The 14,641-nt window shown below is 33.4% G+C and overlaps 1 protein-coding gene across 6 annotated transcripts in view; it reads left to right on the top strand.

Annotated features, from left to right (window-relative positions):
- LOC143067366 (uncharacterized) overlaps positions 1–14,641 on the top strand; it is a 189,443-nt gene that overhangs the window by 145,390 nt on the left and 29,412 nt on the right. For 3 of the 6 annotated variants that reach the window (XM_076240569.1, XM_076240563.1, XM_076240564.1), the window contains exon 1: positions 14,361–14,499. The exons of 1 other annotated variant lie outside the window; for it this stretch is intronic. The gene's annotated coding sequence lies outside the window, so the exon portion shown is untranslated. Of the gene's footprint in view, positions 1–14,360; positions 14,500–14,641 lie in introns of those variants that run through there. 2 more of the 6 variants (XM_076240565.1, XM_076240568.1) reach the window with 2 other exon arrangements.

Below are 14,641 nucleotides of genomic sequence, written 5' to 3'. Positions count from 1 at the left end.
ATCTTTATTAGCCTCCCTAAGAAGAGATAGTGATACCAATACAATATTAATGCATAACACAATATATACACATTTGAATAGAAAAAAAAACACACACAAAAGAAAAATTAATAATTCAAAGTACTCTAAACTTGATTCAAATTGTTAATACGGATTGAGAAAAAACTTTGAACTTAAAATGTTTTGCAAAATCTGTAAACATATTTGACGCATAAAAATTGCAAACGCTTTTTCTGCTCACAGTCTAGATCAAATTCGGTTTCGCATGACAGTAAATTATAACAGAAATCTTCATCATCTAAGGAACCAAGAAAGGCACTGAAAGTTATTGGGTTTAGGCATAGTAGCTCGCACCAGAATTCATCCCGAGTGTCGGATAAATAGTCACACGACGAAATTGCGTGAATACACGGGTCGGTGAAAAGTTTACCACATTTATCACATAAAATACTATCACTGTTCGTATTGTGGACCAAACAACACAGGGATACTATGTAAGTTGCCTGTTTACGCAAATACGAAAAGTCTAATGCAACTGTCCATGCAGGATGAGGCTGAAATACTTTATGTATCTTCTTAAAAATGTTAAAGTCACTCTCTATATTTATACGTTGTTTCCTTAAGTTCGTATTCAAAAATAGATCTGTGAACTATTCGCTTCCATATACGATGAGACGGAAAATGTCCGCTATCCATAAACTTTGTTAAATAGTCCAATAAATGGTATTTGTAGAGTAAATCCACACAGTCCTTTGAAAAATCCGATGCACAATTGATGTACTCTTGATTGAAATACTTAAGTTCAAAAAGTTTACGTACGAGAATACGAAATGAAATTGCTCTTTGTGGTAAATTACAAATTCGTCCGAAGAACAGTAACTTGCGTTCATTAATAAAACTGCCAAGGTTAAACCAACCAATGAGAGAAAGGCACATAGCAGTTCTTGTCCTTCTAGGTAATTCTTGAATGAACTTACAGACATAGTGATGCGTTCGTTCCTACATAAGTGTTTCTGTTTTAGACAGCTTGCCCCAGATCTCACATCCGTAAAGAGCTTTTGGGTAGCATACTTGGCGAATAATCTTTGCACATACTATAGGGTTGAGAACAGCAGGATGAATACCGGAGCGAATCACAGATGCAGTGGTTGCTCTTAAGGTTCGACACGCTTTTAATGTACGATCCATTGTTTTCATCGATGTGTCTAGTGAAATACCAACATGCGTTGCACTTTTAACTGATAGAATAGATTCGTTGTATAGGAATATATCTGGACCTGTAAGTGTTTTGCCGAATTGAAGAAGTTTGCTTTTCACGGGTGAAAAGGAGAAGCTCCATGATTCGCTATAATGTTCACATATTGATACCATTTCTTGAGCGGATTCGTGATTTGTGGCAATGAGAGAAATGTCATCGGCCTGAACGGGAGAACTACTATTAATCTCATATAAGAATGCTCCTTTGTTGCTAGATTCAAGTTCATTTATCAAATCGTTAATAAAGATCAGATATAACTTGGCAGATAACGCACTACCTTGGCGCACACCACGGTTCTGTTTAAACCATTTCGAAAGTTTTCCACCAGACAGAATAGCACTTGATAAATCTGTGTACATGTTATCTAATAGTAGCCATAATTTTCCGGTCGCACCGCACCATATTCAAAAAGTTTAATACGTAATCCATCAGGAGGTACTGTGTCAAATGCTTTAGTGCTGTCTAATAAAACAACTATAACTGTTCCGTTCTTTTTATGTGATGAATGGTTACTTGTTTTTGGCTTGTTTCCACCTTTATAAAGAAGTATTATCATACTCTTTCTACAGTCGTTCGGAATGTACGCACATTTGATACACAAGTTGAAGAGATGATGTAAGTGTTTTATAAGTAATTTACCGCCATACCGTATGTGCTCATAAAACAAGCCGTCGTGGCCACACGCTTTGTTGTTCTTTAGTTTTGAACAAATTTCATTTACATCTGATTATTTAAATGTAATGATGTTCTGATCACGGTTGACAATTTTGCGAATAGATGACAGTTTTGCCTTGGGTCGGTATATGTCGACGGAGAAAATACATTTTGGAAATGAGATAGCCAGATATCATTGATCTTTTTAGGATCGGTATAAGTCACACCATCTTTCACTAACGCACTACAAGCGCTTGATTTCTTTTTTCGATTATTTATGATTGTCCAAACCGTTTTCTGATCAATATCAAGGTTACTTTCGATAGTTTTTGCTAAATTACTTTCATATTCATCAAATGCTTTTCTTAAAGCTGTACGAAATTCTCTTTTTGCAGACTTGTATTTTTGAAAAAGCTCACAGTTTGTATCATGTAATTTTGAAGTATCAAGTCTCAATTCAAGATTAAGAATGAATAGAATATAGAATTACGAGGGGGGAGGGGGTAGGACCTTTATCGGAACTCCGGGATCCGGGAATTCTATTTCGGGTAGTCGGGATTTGATTTTTTTTAATTGTAATCTTTTTTAATCTTGTAACTGCAATTTAATATTTAGTGGAATGAGCGGTGAAATGTGTTCAGACTATTACATTTCGATTTTTTTTTTAAATTTAACCAAAGTTTACTGCAAGGGGTGTTTAACGACCTCGATGATTATCCATGAGGATCTCGCACTCGGTCAGCTCTAGGTTTTCACCTAGTTCATTATCATACAAGAACTGAGAAGCCTGTGGTTTACTAGTCTTATAATATGAGATTTTTAAGTTCATATAATTTACATTCAACGTTTTTTATTGAATATTTCAAGGCTTTTTGACTATCAATGTTGACCCCCTCCCCTTTTCAATTGATTGGATAAAACGAATGAATTGCCGCCCCTATTTCAAACTGAAGTCCTATAAACTGACTGGTATTCGAATTTGTTAAAAGAAATAATTGGTATCTCTATTGATTCAATACCGTAATGCCGAAAATTTGTTTCCGCGAATTCCGAACAGCTAGAAATTCCCGAGTTTCAATTTGAGTAACTTGAATAATTCAAGCCCTTTCCATGTCCGATTTTCTCCCACACGAGAAATGTAGCTTTCGTACATCAGCTGAAAAATACGGCTGAAATATTCGGGTTACAATTTGTGTAAATCCCGAATGCACATAAAAGTAAAGGTCCAGCCCGACTTTCGGAAATGGACTGTTGTAGATTTCAGATTGATTTCCAGAAATAAAAATCATACAAAAATGTTTCACGCAAATATTCGTCTTCAGACGTGTAAAGTTATACAACGGTTACTAGCCGGTCTGGATTGTGATAAAAAGAAGCGCATGCGATGCATAAAATATATAATGTCGTGGCTCAGGGATGTGTTGAATTATAGAGATGCTTATGCGGCACAAAGATAAGATTAATTTACCCAAATGTACTAAGAATTGCCACACAACTTAAATTTACTTAAATATTGATTTGTTATCCTGTGCCAGACAGATGGCTGATATTCTGAGAAGAGACCTTGATGAAATAAAGTTTTATGAGAACAAAGATTTTGAAAACACGTCGCAGTGTTTAGATTTTAACAAAAAATAAGGCACCGAGGTCGAAAATAGTTCTAGTTCATAATGAAGAAAATGTCAACCGTTTTCTAGCTTGGCGATCTCCGCACGCACCCGAATATAATAGACAAATACAATACAATAGTACACAAAACGTAACATAAAGAACTTAAGACCGAGCAACACGAACTCCAACAAAACGGTATATATTTCATACAAGTATAGGACTATATGAAGCGTCGTAACTGTTGCGGCGACGTCAATAACGTTGTCGTAGTTTTTTGTTTTTTTTTACACTCAAGATTCAACTTTAACAGGATATAGCTTGAAAAGTAGCACGGTTGCTAAGGACTTTCTTTGCACCAATCGATTCCTTAGACATTTTAGAATCGTCTCATAAATTTAAAAAAAAAATCGATTGTCTAATATAATAGAAAATCTTGGAAATGTAACAATTCCTGCCGAATTTCACGATTTTCCCTATATATCCTTTGTAATTTTGGTGTATGATGCTGTTAACTTCAACAGCTCGTATCTCAAAAACGAACACGGTTACCCCCTTTTTTTATTTTATTTTCCGATTTATTTTTACAAGCAGAATCTACATGTAAAATTTTAAAAACATCCATTCGAATCAAGAACATGTAACTGATAAGTACGTAGCCAATGTTCTGATAAGGCGCATACATTTACATTATACATTCGAAGACTTTCAGCTAGGAACGGTATACATGAAAAAACACTTCTACAATTCCAACACATTAAATTAAGTTTTTCTTTAGCAACAGTCATTATGAAGGGTTTATAGAATGTTCACTGGCAAATTGCTCCCATGGTAACCATTGTTTCATATAAATACCTTGGGGCCGAAATTCTGGATGGGTTATAAGATGTTCATCATCTGCTACAATGTTAAGTTGAGCGGCGGCAGTAAGTTTTGATGGTCTATTGAAATATCTTAAAAATGTCACACGTATAATCCGCTCGGAAAGAAAATATCGCATATTATCTTCAGAACTACATGATTTATCGATTCCGCCGATATAGAAATGACTAACACGTCTACTTCTACGAGTGAAACCTTTAAAATCCGAGGTTTTTGGGTTACATACTGATCTTGGAAAATGTACCGAAATACTGTTTGTGTCATTTGCTTGAATGTTCGTAGTTTTGGATGAAGTTGGCATGTTTATAACTTGATTATCCGATTTAGATATTGTCTCTTGAGATACACGAATTCGATCGTGTGCAGGTAATATCGGACATGGAGTTGAAGTGCGAGGTGTCTCGGACCTAATCGGAGAATCCAATGGTACAACAGATACAGATTTATCTGCTGTCTGAACTGTGGCTGCTGCGTAAGTCATAACTTCACGTTTACTCGCTTGGAAGTTCTTCTCGACATTAACAACGCGTCTTCTTAATTCACTAGTGGATGTCATAGATGAATTAATTTTTTGTCTGAAAATCCTCTAAAGCGTTATTGACGTCCTTTACTTGGTCACTTAACAGAAGCACCTTACTTTTTACATTACAAATTCCAGTTGAGCAGATATCACTTATGTTTGTGATGCGTGATGCTTCAGAATTCAAACGGGTTTTTGTTTCATTTGCAACAACAGATACTTTAGAGATTCTAGTTTTGCATTTCGAAATAGCCGTTGTGTTGTTTACAATAACAAGTTTGATTTCTTTTATTTTGTTGTTTGCTGAGCGCATTGTTTCCGTGGTATTCGAGTTATCGTTAGCTAAATCTACTTGCTTTAGTGACACACTTTTAAGTTCCGATTTAACACATGCTAAACTATCATTTAGTTTATAATTTGCAGTTCTAGCCAATTTTAGTTGATTTTGAATGTTATTCATACGTTCGTTTTGCCACTTTTTTCAAACTAACAAAGATACATAAATAAACCTAGGACTACTAGCAATAACTGACGTGTCAGCTCCTGAACTCAATTAAACTGATTAAAGATTATGTCCTTATCAAATGAAAATCAAGTACAATCGTTCCCGTAAGTTATTTATCATCATACCATCATAAAACATACGAGAAGAACATTACCCATATCATGCCAACTGTATGGTTATAGATTAAATGATTTTGTTTCCGATGCCAAGTCACAATGAGCGATCAGTATTAACACCAAAATATGCCATCTTTAATGCAATGACAACAGTATCGTAACACTATCCCTTCTGAATAAGTCTGTTTATTTTTAGAGAGCTTTGGTGTAAATGCCGACATTTGTGTGCTTTTTATAGAATATTACAATAAAAGATTGGATGAGAAATACCTGGAAGTGTAAGAAGTCTGCATGTTGAAGATTGACATAAGAAAATGTGGTATAAGTGCCAACGAGACAACCCTCCTCCAAAGTCATAATTTGTTAAAGTTAACCATTATATGTCAAAGTGCGGTCTTTAACATGGAGCTCTGGCTCATATCGAGAAGCAAGCTATAAAGGGTCCAAAAATGACTAGTGTAAAACCATTCAAACGGGAAAACCAACGGTCTAATCTGTATAAAAAACAAAAAACGAGAAACTATTATGAACCACACCAACAAACAACAACCACAGAACATCAGATTCCTGACTTAGGACAGGTGCAAACAAATGCAGCGGGTTTAAACGTTTTAATAGGTACCAACCTTCACCCTTACCTGAAACAATAGTGTAAAATCACAATTTGAGATATATAAACACCATGAGATGGTGACAAAGGAACGTCGCCATCTAAATATGGATAATTTACAGTAGCAAATGAAAAATCCTCTCTTTTATAAAAACCCGTTAAAGATATAGATATCAAGATCCAGGTAAGACTATTATTAGTTTTAGTTTTGTTTAAAGTCAGATCATCAGGATCAATCTATTTAGTGACCATTCTGTAGTGGTAATTATTATGAGCCAATGTATCATTCAAATATCTAAAAGTGTTAATTTTTTTTATCAAATGTTGTTCCGATAGTTCTTTGCTCATTTTAGTCAAAAATTGTAACTTATAACATTACAGAAACAGGTCCACAATAAGTGGTGAACAGTAAGCTTCCATTGAAATTCCAAGAAGTTGACGATATGCGGTATCTCCATAGCGAACAACAATGTTATCTAGTAAATTCAAGAGCAGTAATCGTAGTAAAGCAGGTCCAATTAAGATAGTTCTTTTGTTTGTTGTTACTGAAAAATGGTCTAAAAGAGTTAGAATGTAATATATTCCTATACTGGCCTTTTTTAAAAAAAAAAATACCCATTTTATTAGAAGTGTAATTCTATTTAGATTATTAATTTTGTATTTAAGGTAGCTCGACATAGTACAAAAGCTAGAGGATCTGTTGATATGCGAAGCTGAAGGCGTTTATTGAACACCGGTAAACTACTGTTGTCTTTATTTACATATTGTCGTAAGTAAGTCGTCTTCAAATTAAAATCGTTGTATATCATCTAGTGCTGTATGTTTGGTGAATAATTATAGATTATCGTTGATCATCTCAACGATATTGATTTTCTCGCTTGAGCCCGGACGGCGAAAGCGAGAAAGGCAATCGAGTTGAGATGACCAATGATAATCTGTTTAAATTATCGCTATTTTACCTATGACGACGTTGTCAATTTCATGTCAATTTCGTTAGCAACGCCACGTGCCTGCTTAGTTTCTATCGAAAATTTTCCATCTCAAGCGAGTATATTAGCATGATATGAAAAATTATCACAAACAAAGATCAAAGGAAAAATTTTATGCAAACGATACCCCCCCCCATATAAAATTATTGCAGTTTAAGTGTTCTATACATTTAGGATATATCAAATAAGTACTTTTGAACTTATCTGTGTATTAAAACTTCAGCTGTTGCCAAACTGACTAGGTTATTCAAAACTTAGTATATAAACTGATCAAGCCGCTATGATATTAAGGGCATACGGTACAGTTTTGATCCCGTATTTACATTTTGATCAAAATTTGCATAAAGACTATTTTTTACCTGATTAAATCAAATATGTAATAAAAAATATACCTTCATGTGCTACTTTTTGAGTAAAATGAGGTCTAAATTTTGTATATTTGCTAAAAATTCGGATTTTCTTGCCGTATTTTCTTTTTCGAAAGAAAGACATAACTTTTTTGTTTTAAGGTAGATCATAAGTATATATTTTTTGAGACAGAATTTTTTTTATAATTTGCCAAAATGAAGATTTCACTATGCTCTTTTCAAAAATTTAATAAAAAGTATGGGTCACCGTGCTATTTTTCAAGCTATGAGTCGTTGAAAATTGCCAAAATTTGGTTAGTTTGTTCATGAAAAAACACATTAGTGTGCATAGAAAAAAATCTATGAGATAGAATTTTGAAATAAATTGTGAGAAGATATGTTTCATAATACGTTTTAGGAAAATAAAAAGAAAACATGGTGTCACCGACTTGTTTTCTTGCTACAAGTAAAAATAAAAAATTTCCCTATTAGCCCAGTATAAATTTTGTACTAAAAGAGTTATCTCCCCTTAAACGGCTCATTTGAAAAAAAAAATCATTTTAAAACCAAAAAAAAATTATATTTGTTAAAATATTTTGTACTATACAATTAATTAACCAGTTTTCTTAATATAGAAAAAACAGTCTTACCATTTAATTGCAAATCTGTCTCCAAATTTGCAGATTTAGGCAAATAACTAGACTGATTTTGTACTGAGATTGTACAATCCAAGATGGCGGTATACCATGAATCGATATCGCTATATTTCTTTAGAAATGAACTTTATCATATACTGAAAAGAAAAATGAAATAAAAAGATGGGGTCACCGTTCATTTAAGCTCACAATCTGCCTTTGGAAGAAGCATACATTTTTGTTAATGTCCTTTTTTTCTGTTGAACTAATAGAAATAGATGTAATATCGAAATAAAAAATAACCTAATTACAGAAATCGCTTAAATTTTACAATTATTTAGTTTATGTACAGCTTATTTGAAAACAATAATAAAAAATATAGGTCACCGATGAGTTAAAAAAGATATTTCAAATTCAATGCCAAAAAATTGCATTTTTGCACCAAAGGGAGATAATTTGGAGCTTTTTCAATGATATAAACATTTTAAAAGTCATCTGGGGCCAAACCAAATCGATTTTTAGTGTTGATTTTTTACCATATCATAAAGTAATAACTAATAGTGTAATCAATAAAATTTGTAATGAAAAAATAAAGGTTCAATTTTTTGCTGAAATTTTTGTACCCACGAGCCACCTTAAAAGATAAACACAACTAATTGTTTTTTGTTAAATAATTTGACATTTCTGTATTTTATAGGTATCCTAAAATTTATATACTATCTTATTCAGAAATAACTCATATCTATCAAATGTTCATGACTGTCAGTGGCGGATCCAGAAATTTACATAAGTGGGGCCCACTGACTGACCTAAGAGGGGGCCCGCTCCAGTAACACTTCAATGATTCCCTATATAAACAACCAATTTTTTTCCCAAAAAGGGGGGCCGGGCCCCCTGCCCCCCCCCCTAAATCCGCCTCTGACTGTAGGGAAAAACATCATGTTTTGCTTTATATTTATCAACTTAAAAAAAAAAAGCACTATTTACAGTTTCATGAAAATTGACACAAATTATCTTCTCGTGCATTCTAATTAAATGGCATTTTAAAAAAGAGGGGTCTATGAACTCGTTTTCAAGTTAAATAAGTTTGAAAGGTTAAAATCAGTCGAAAACAGAATCTTTTCCCGATAAGTTATAGTTTGACGTCGCGAAAATAACAATTTACGTTAGCAACGTCACTACCTCCCCTGTAACTGTATCTTTATATTCTAGGCGAGTCTCTTGGTTTTGAAAATAATTTAGATTTAAAATTATTTTTCTTTTAATTTTATTTTGAAAAAAATAAATAAAGTTTATAAGTAACTAATATTTTAATTCGGAGGTTTATCTTAACAGTAATTATTGTTGTTATTATTTGGTATTTAACTTGAATTGTTTGTAGTATTTTATTATTGTTTTCAATTTATTTTAACTTTAAAATTGTACTTTGAAATTATATTGTAATTACTTTGATGTTTTGTTTATTTAATAAATAGCGAGTTTCTTGATATTCTAGGTGTCAGTCGATCCCGGCCTGCCTCTATATCGGCAGCAATGCCAGGCACCATCCTAGGCATTGTCACAGTTAGTTTCCCCCATCATGTAAAGACCCAGAACCAGCTCTCACGGATGTAGTTCGTCTGTTGAGAGTCTGTCGGGAATCAACTCAACGGCTAACTTCACAATATACCAACAATCAATATACCATTCACATGGATTGTAATGAGTCAAATATTATGTTATAATATATGATCCCAACATCAGCTCTCACACATGTAGTTCGTGTGTCGAGAGGCTAAGGGAAAAGAATAGTTAGAAAACCAAGATACAGTACACGAATATCAATCTATTTCTTGCTATAATATATGTTGGAGGACCCGGAGTAATATCATCCAATCTCTTTGTTATAATAGTAACCTTCCGGGAATTTGTGATAACACCCCTCAATCAACACTTTTGTCTACAATTTTATACACATTGTTCGTTTACTTTTTTTAATGCCAAATTTTATTACTTTAGCCTCGGTCACACCTTACCGGATAAGACGAACGGACGCCTAACGGATGAAAATAAAAGTTGTCCGTTGACAAAATTGTTATCCGTTGGGAGTCCGTTGATGTACTGACCGAATAAAACGGACGTGTAACGGATGCATAACGGACACACAACGGATATGCAACGTACGAGAAACGGACACGTACCGGACAGAACGGATGTCGAACGTACATCCAACGGACGAGTAACGCATAAAACGGACACCTAACGGAAGCGTACCGGATAAAACGGATGAACAAGATATACGGAAAAATCAAAGGCGACAATAATAATACATGTAAATCGCATAAATATTCAAAATGTTTCTGTGTAACTGGTTTTGGTTTGTTCTTCACAATTCCGCCAAAGGGCAGTGTCTGGCCTGAATAAGAACTGCTTGATTGTGAAGACAGGCCTATACTCTAAGATCGATTACGAATAATAAGAATTCATGAACCTTTTAAGAAATCTGACATACCAATAATTGGCATTTCTGACGCGAAATTTTCAATTGGCATTTATCCGTTTCAGATCCGTTCATCATCCGTTTTATCCGTTATACGTCCGGTAGAAGTCCGTTTCTCATCCGTTCAACATCCGTTTTATCCGTTAAACGTCCGGTAGAAGTCCGTTGGTGAATTTATCTTCCAGACCTCCAACGGATATATAACGGACACGCAACGGATACAAAACGGAAACGAAACGGACGAGTACCGTACAAAACGGACGCCTAACGGACGTTCAACGGACATTTTATCCGTTGGACGTCCGTTCAAAGTTTGGAACATGCTCAAAATTCTCCACCAGACAGAACGGACGTCGACGGATAAAACGGACGCTTAACGGACATGCAACGGATATGGACGGACGTCTAACGGATAAGAACGGACGTCTAACGGACATGAACGGATTGAAAAAAAGTTATCCGTTAGGCGTCCGTTCGAGCTATCCGGTAAGGTGTGACCGAGGCTTTTGTAAACATTATACTAATGTTGAAAATATCTTTTTTAACAGACATATTTTGGGAAATAGTCAGCAACATGATGTACACGAATAATTAATATTCGATCCATATTTTAATTTGATAAATTTTGATTCAATTACGGAAACTTCAGCAAGTATGATATGATTTTTTTTCATAATGGGACCAATATATAATGCACAGGCGCTTGGGTAAATATCCTCTAAATTATGTTTTATTTATATTTTCCGGATTGTGTTTACAGTCATTCCCAAATAATGGGTACAATTCGAATGTAGACACTGTTAAAAATAAATTTCAGCTGAGCAGAGGAGCGTGCTGTTTTCTTCTGTGTCTATATCTAGTCTGTCACTTTTTAAAGTTTTACTTACACCATTTTAGTTGTTTTCAAGTTTTAGCATTTTTTGTAAGACAAGGTAAGTATGAACGTATCGGAGGTTAGTGTTGTATAAAGTCACCTTAAAAATTGCATTAGAGAAAAACACAAGATGTAAATCAAGGCCCATGTGAAGTGGGTTACATTTATCACCATAACAAAATGATTTATACGTATCATTTTGTAAATATTGAAAGCAAATACCAATTTTAAGGTATGAATTAATATAGCGTTTAAAAAATATTCAAATTAGTAGTTTTCACAACTTATTTAGTAATGAATTTAAACTAATGAAATGTTATGTTGTATAGTATTCTAGTTTCATAGTACAGCTTTCCAGGAAAAACCCTATTATATATGTTTTGAATCACTGGTATGTATTTTTATGCTTGTAAATCCACACCCCCATCTTTGTTACGGAGGTTAATATCAAACCAGTACCTAAATGCTGATACATAGTTGCACTCAACTCTTTAATGCTAGCTTTTCTAAACAATTTATTGACATTACAAACTTAAAAACTATCAAGTTATATGTTTCTTTTAGTCAAATGGACTTGTTCTTGTCGAAATCTCCCAAACGATTCATGAACTTTCACTCACAAATATTTTTACCTAAACAGAATAATGTTAACCTTAATTTTATATTAAAAGTTACCAAATAAAAAAAGTATTTACCATATTAGAAAAAAAATATAATTGTTCACTGCCCTTATATTATGCTCGACTATGAAGTTTTTGAGTCAATTAGTTTCATTTCGAAAATTTCTATCCTCCGTAACGTAAATCAATGATGTCTTCTATGATTGACATCACCTTTCGATATTTATTAGTGATAATTGATGGACTGATTTGGTATCTTTAACAATGTACAAGAATTTCAATTGTAATGATCGTGTTTAAAAACATGCATGTTTGGATTTTTTTTATTTGCATAACCTCCGTGACATTGATGAGTCCTAAATAATCTTGAAAATGTTTGCTATACACAGCTGTTGAAGTTATGATTGTCGTCGTATTTACACAAGTTGCGTTGTAGACTATTTAATATCTAAGAAAATGGCTGATATAACGTTGTGCTACAAAAATGACTTTTGGCAGTGTCAGCAACCGCTGATACTGATAAAAAAAGTCTGACAACGTAACTGTAAATAACTGTGTCACGGAGGTTATTAAAACGGAGGTTAGTTTTATTTTCATTATACATGGAAATATGTAACAATATTGTTGAGTTCCTTTCTCAAACTAAATATTGAGAAGCTTTATGGGTGCTTTCAATGAAATAATCATCATTTTCAGTTGTACTTGGTTAGTACTACTACGTTCCAAAATATGCGTTACGTAGGTTAGATTCTTATATGCGACAATCGAAAAAAAGAGAAAAAGAATATTTTGTTTTTATTTTTCGTTTCATTGCAATAAAAGTTAAAGGCAGGATTTTAAAATTTGATGTATCAACTTTGCTTAAAGTCAGTTTGGGCATGTTTTCCAATCATATAAATATGTTTTGACTGTACCTAAAGATACGTTACGGTAGGTTATACGTTGATCGGCGACATTGGTTAAATGGGTAAATCAAAGACTAGTGTATATTATAACTTTTGATTCTAAAATATTTTTGTGGTTAAAAATCAATATAGTGTCAAATAAAAAGTGTAAATCTAATTATGATTCAGATGAAATTAAGTATTTTAATTCACACCGATATTTGGAGTTTTTCTTGGCGACATTCGGAATTCGTGTGATTTCCGTATTTTGAATAGCAAATCACACAAATATATTTACGATTTACATCACAGGCGCTTGGGGGTATGATACAGATTTTTTTTTTTTTTTTTTTTTTTTTTTAAATATTCAATTTTCTATATTTATAATACATATCTATCACTTCCGTGCATGTCTCACCTAGTTTCGAGTGATTTAAACGACCCAGAGAAAATACTCAAGTTTAGTATTAGTATGGATAGTAAAATTGGGTATTTTCTCTTGGGTCGTTTAAATCACTCGAAACTAGGTGAGACATGCACAGAAGTGATAGATATGTATTATAAATATAGAAAATTGAATATTTAAAAAAAAAAAAAAAAAAAAAAATCTGTATCATACCCCCAAGCGCCTGTGATTTACATCACAAAAGAATATGATTTGTTTTTAGTGTACATATTAATCACTTAAAACAAGAAAAAGATTATCTGTGACATATATTAGCTTGCATTTTGTGGTTATTTGTCGGCGACACTATAATTTTGTAATTGTACCCATTTTTTGGGAATGATTTTTAGATTTTTGAGTAAGCATTCCGCATATTTTATCTTATTTTTTCTTTTATCATGCAACAATACATTAGTTTATTTATAATACATCATTTTAAATAAGAATAGAGTGACGGCATCCATGGATGATGCTTTCATGATATGAAATACTCACAATAAATAAATGAAGATATGATTTTAACACAATTATTACAGTTTAGGTACTAGTAGAGTTAGGGCAAACACATAATTATTTTTTTTTATGTCCTAGTTTATTACATGTAAACATATGATGTATGTAAAAGTTGGAACACATATTAGACCATCAATCTGTTGTTCTCAGCAGTGGCGGATGCAGGTATTTTCGAAAGGGGGGTGCTAGCCCAGGGCAAAGGGGGGGTGCAGGGGGGGTGCAAAACATATGTCCCGATTCAAATGCATTGATCGGCCAAAATAAAGGGGGGGTGCGGACCCCCGGAACCCCCCTCTGGATCCGCCACTGCTCAGTACAGCTTAATAACTTACATTTCAGTAGACGGCACAAATATTTATTCCGGAAATATATTCAGTAAATCACCGTGTTTTACTTTGTATTTAAAATCTTCTTTTAAAAATGTAAACAAAATAATGTGACCAACATCAGCTATTTGTCAGTCACGCTACATTGTATCATGAATACTAGACATTTATACCAAATAGAGTAAATTATAATTTAGTGTCCTCTACATAAAAGGATTTGGAAACATATACAAGGTTACTTGGACATTAAGGCTTAAATGGCAGTGTTTACACTACACAATTTACTATTTTTTTTTATAAATAGCTAGACATAGACATACATGTTTAAGACATGAAGCTTTATTTAGAGTTTGTATAAGCATAGCAATTACAAACA

The sequence above is a fragment of the Mytilus galloprovincialis genome, chromosome 3 (genome assembly GCF_965363235.1).
Source record: "Mytilus galloprovincialis chromosome 3, xbMytGall1.hap1.1, whole genome shotgun sequence".
Lineage (NCBI taxonomy): Eukaryota > Metazoa > Mollusca > Bivalvia > Mytilida > Mytilidae > Mytilus > Mytilus galloprovincialis.
Note: the sequence above shows the minus strand (reverse complement) of the source record. Positions and strands in the feature narration are given on the sequence as shown.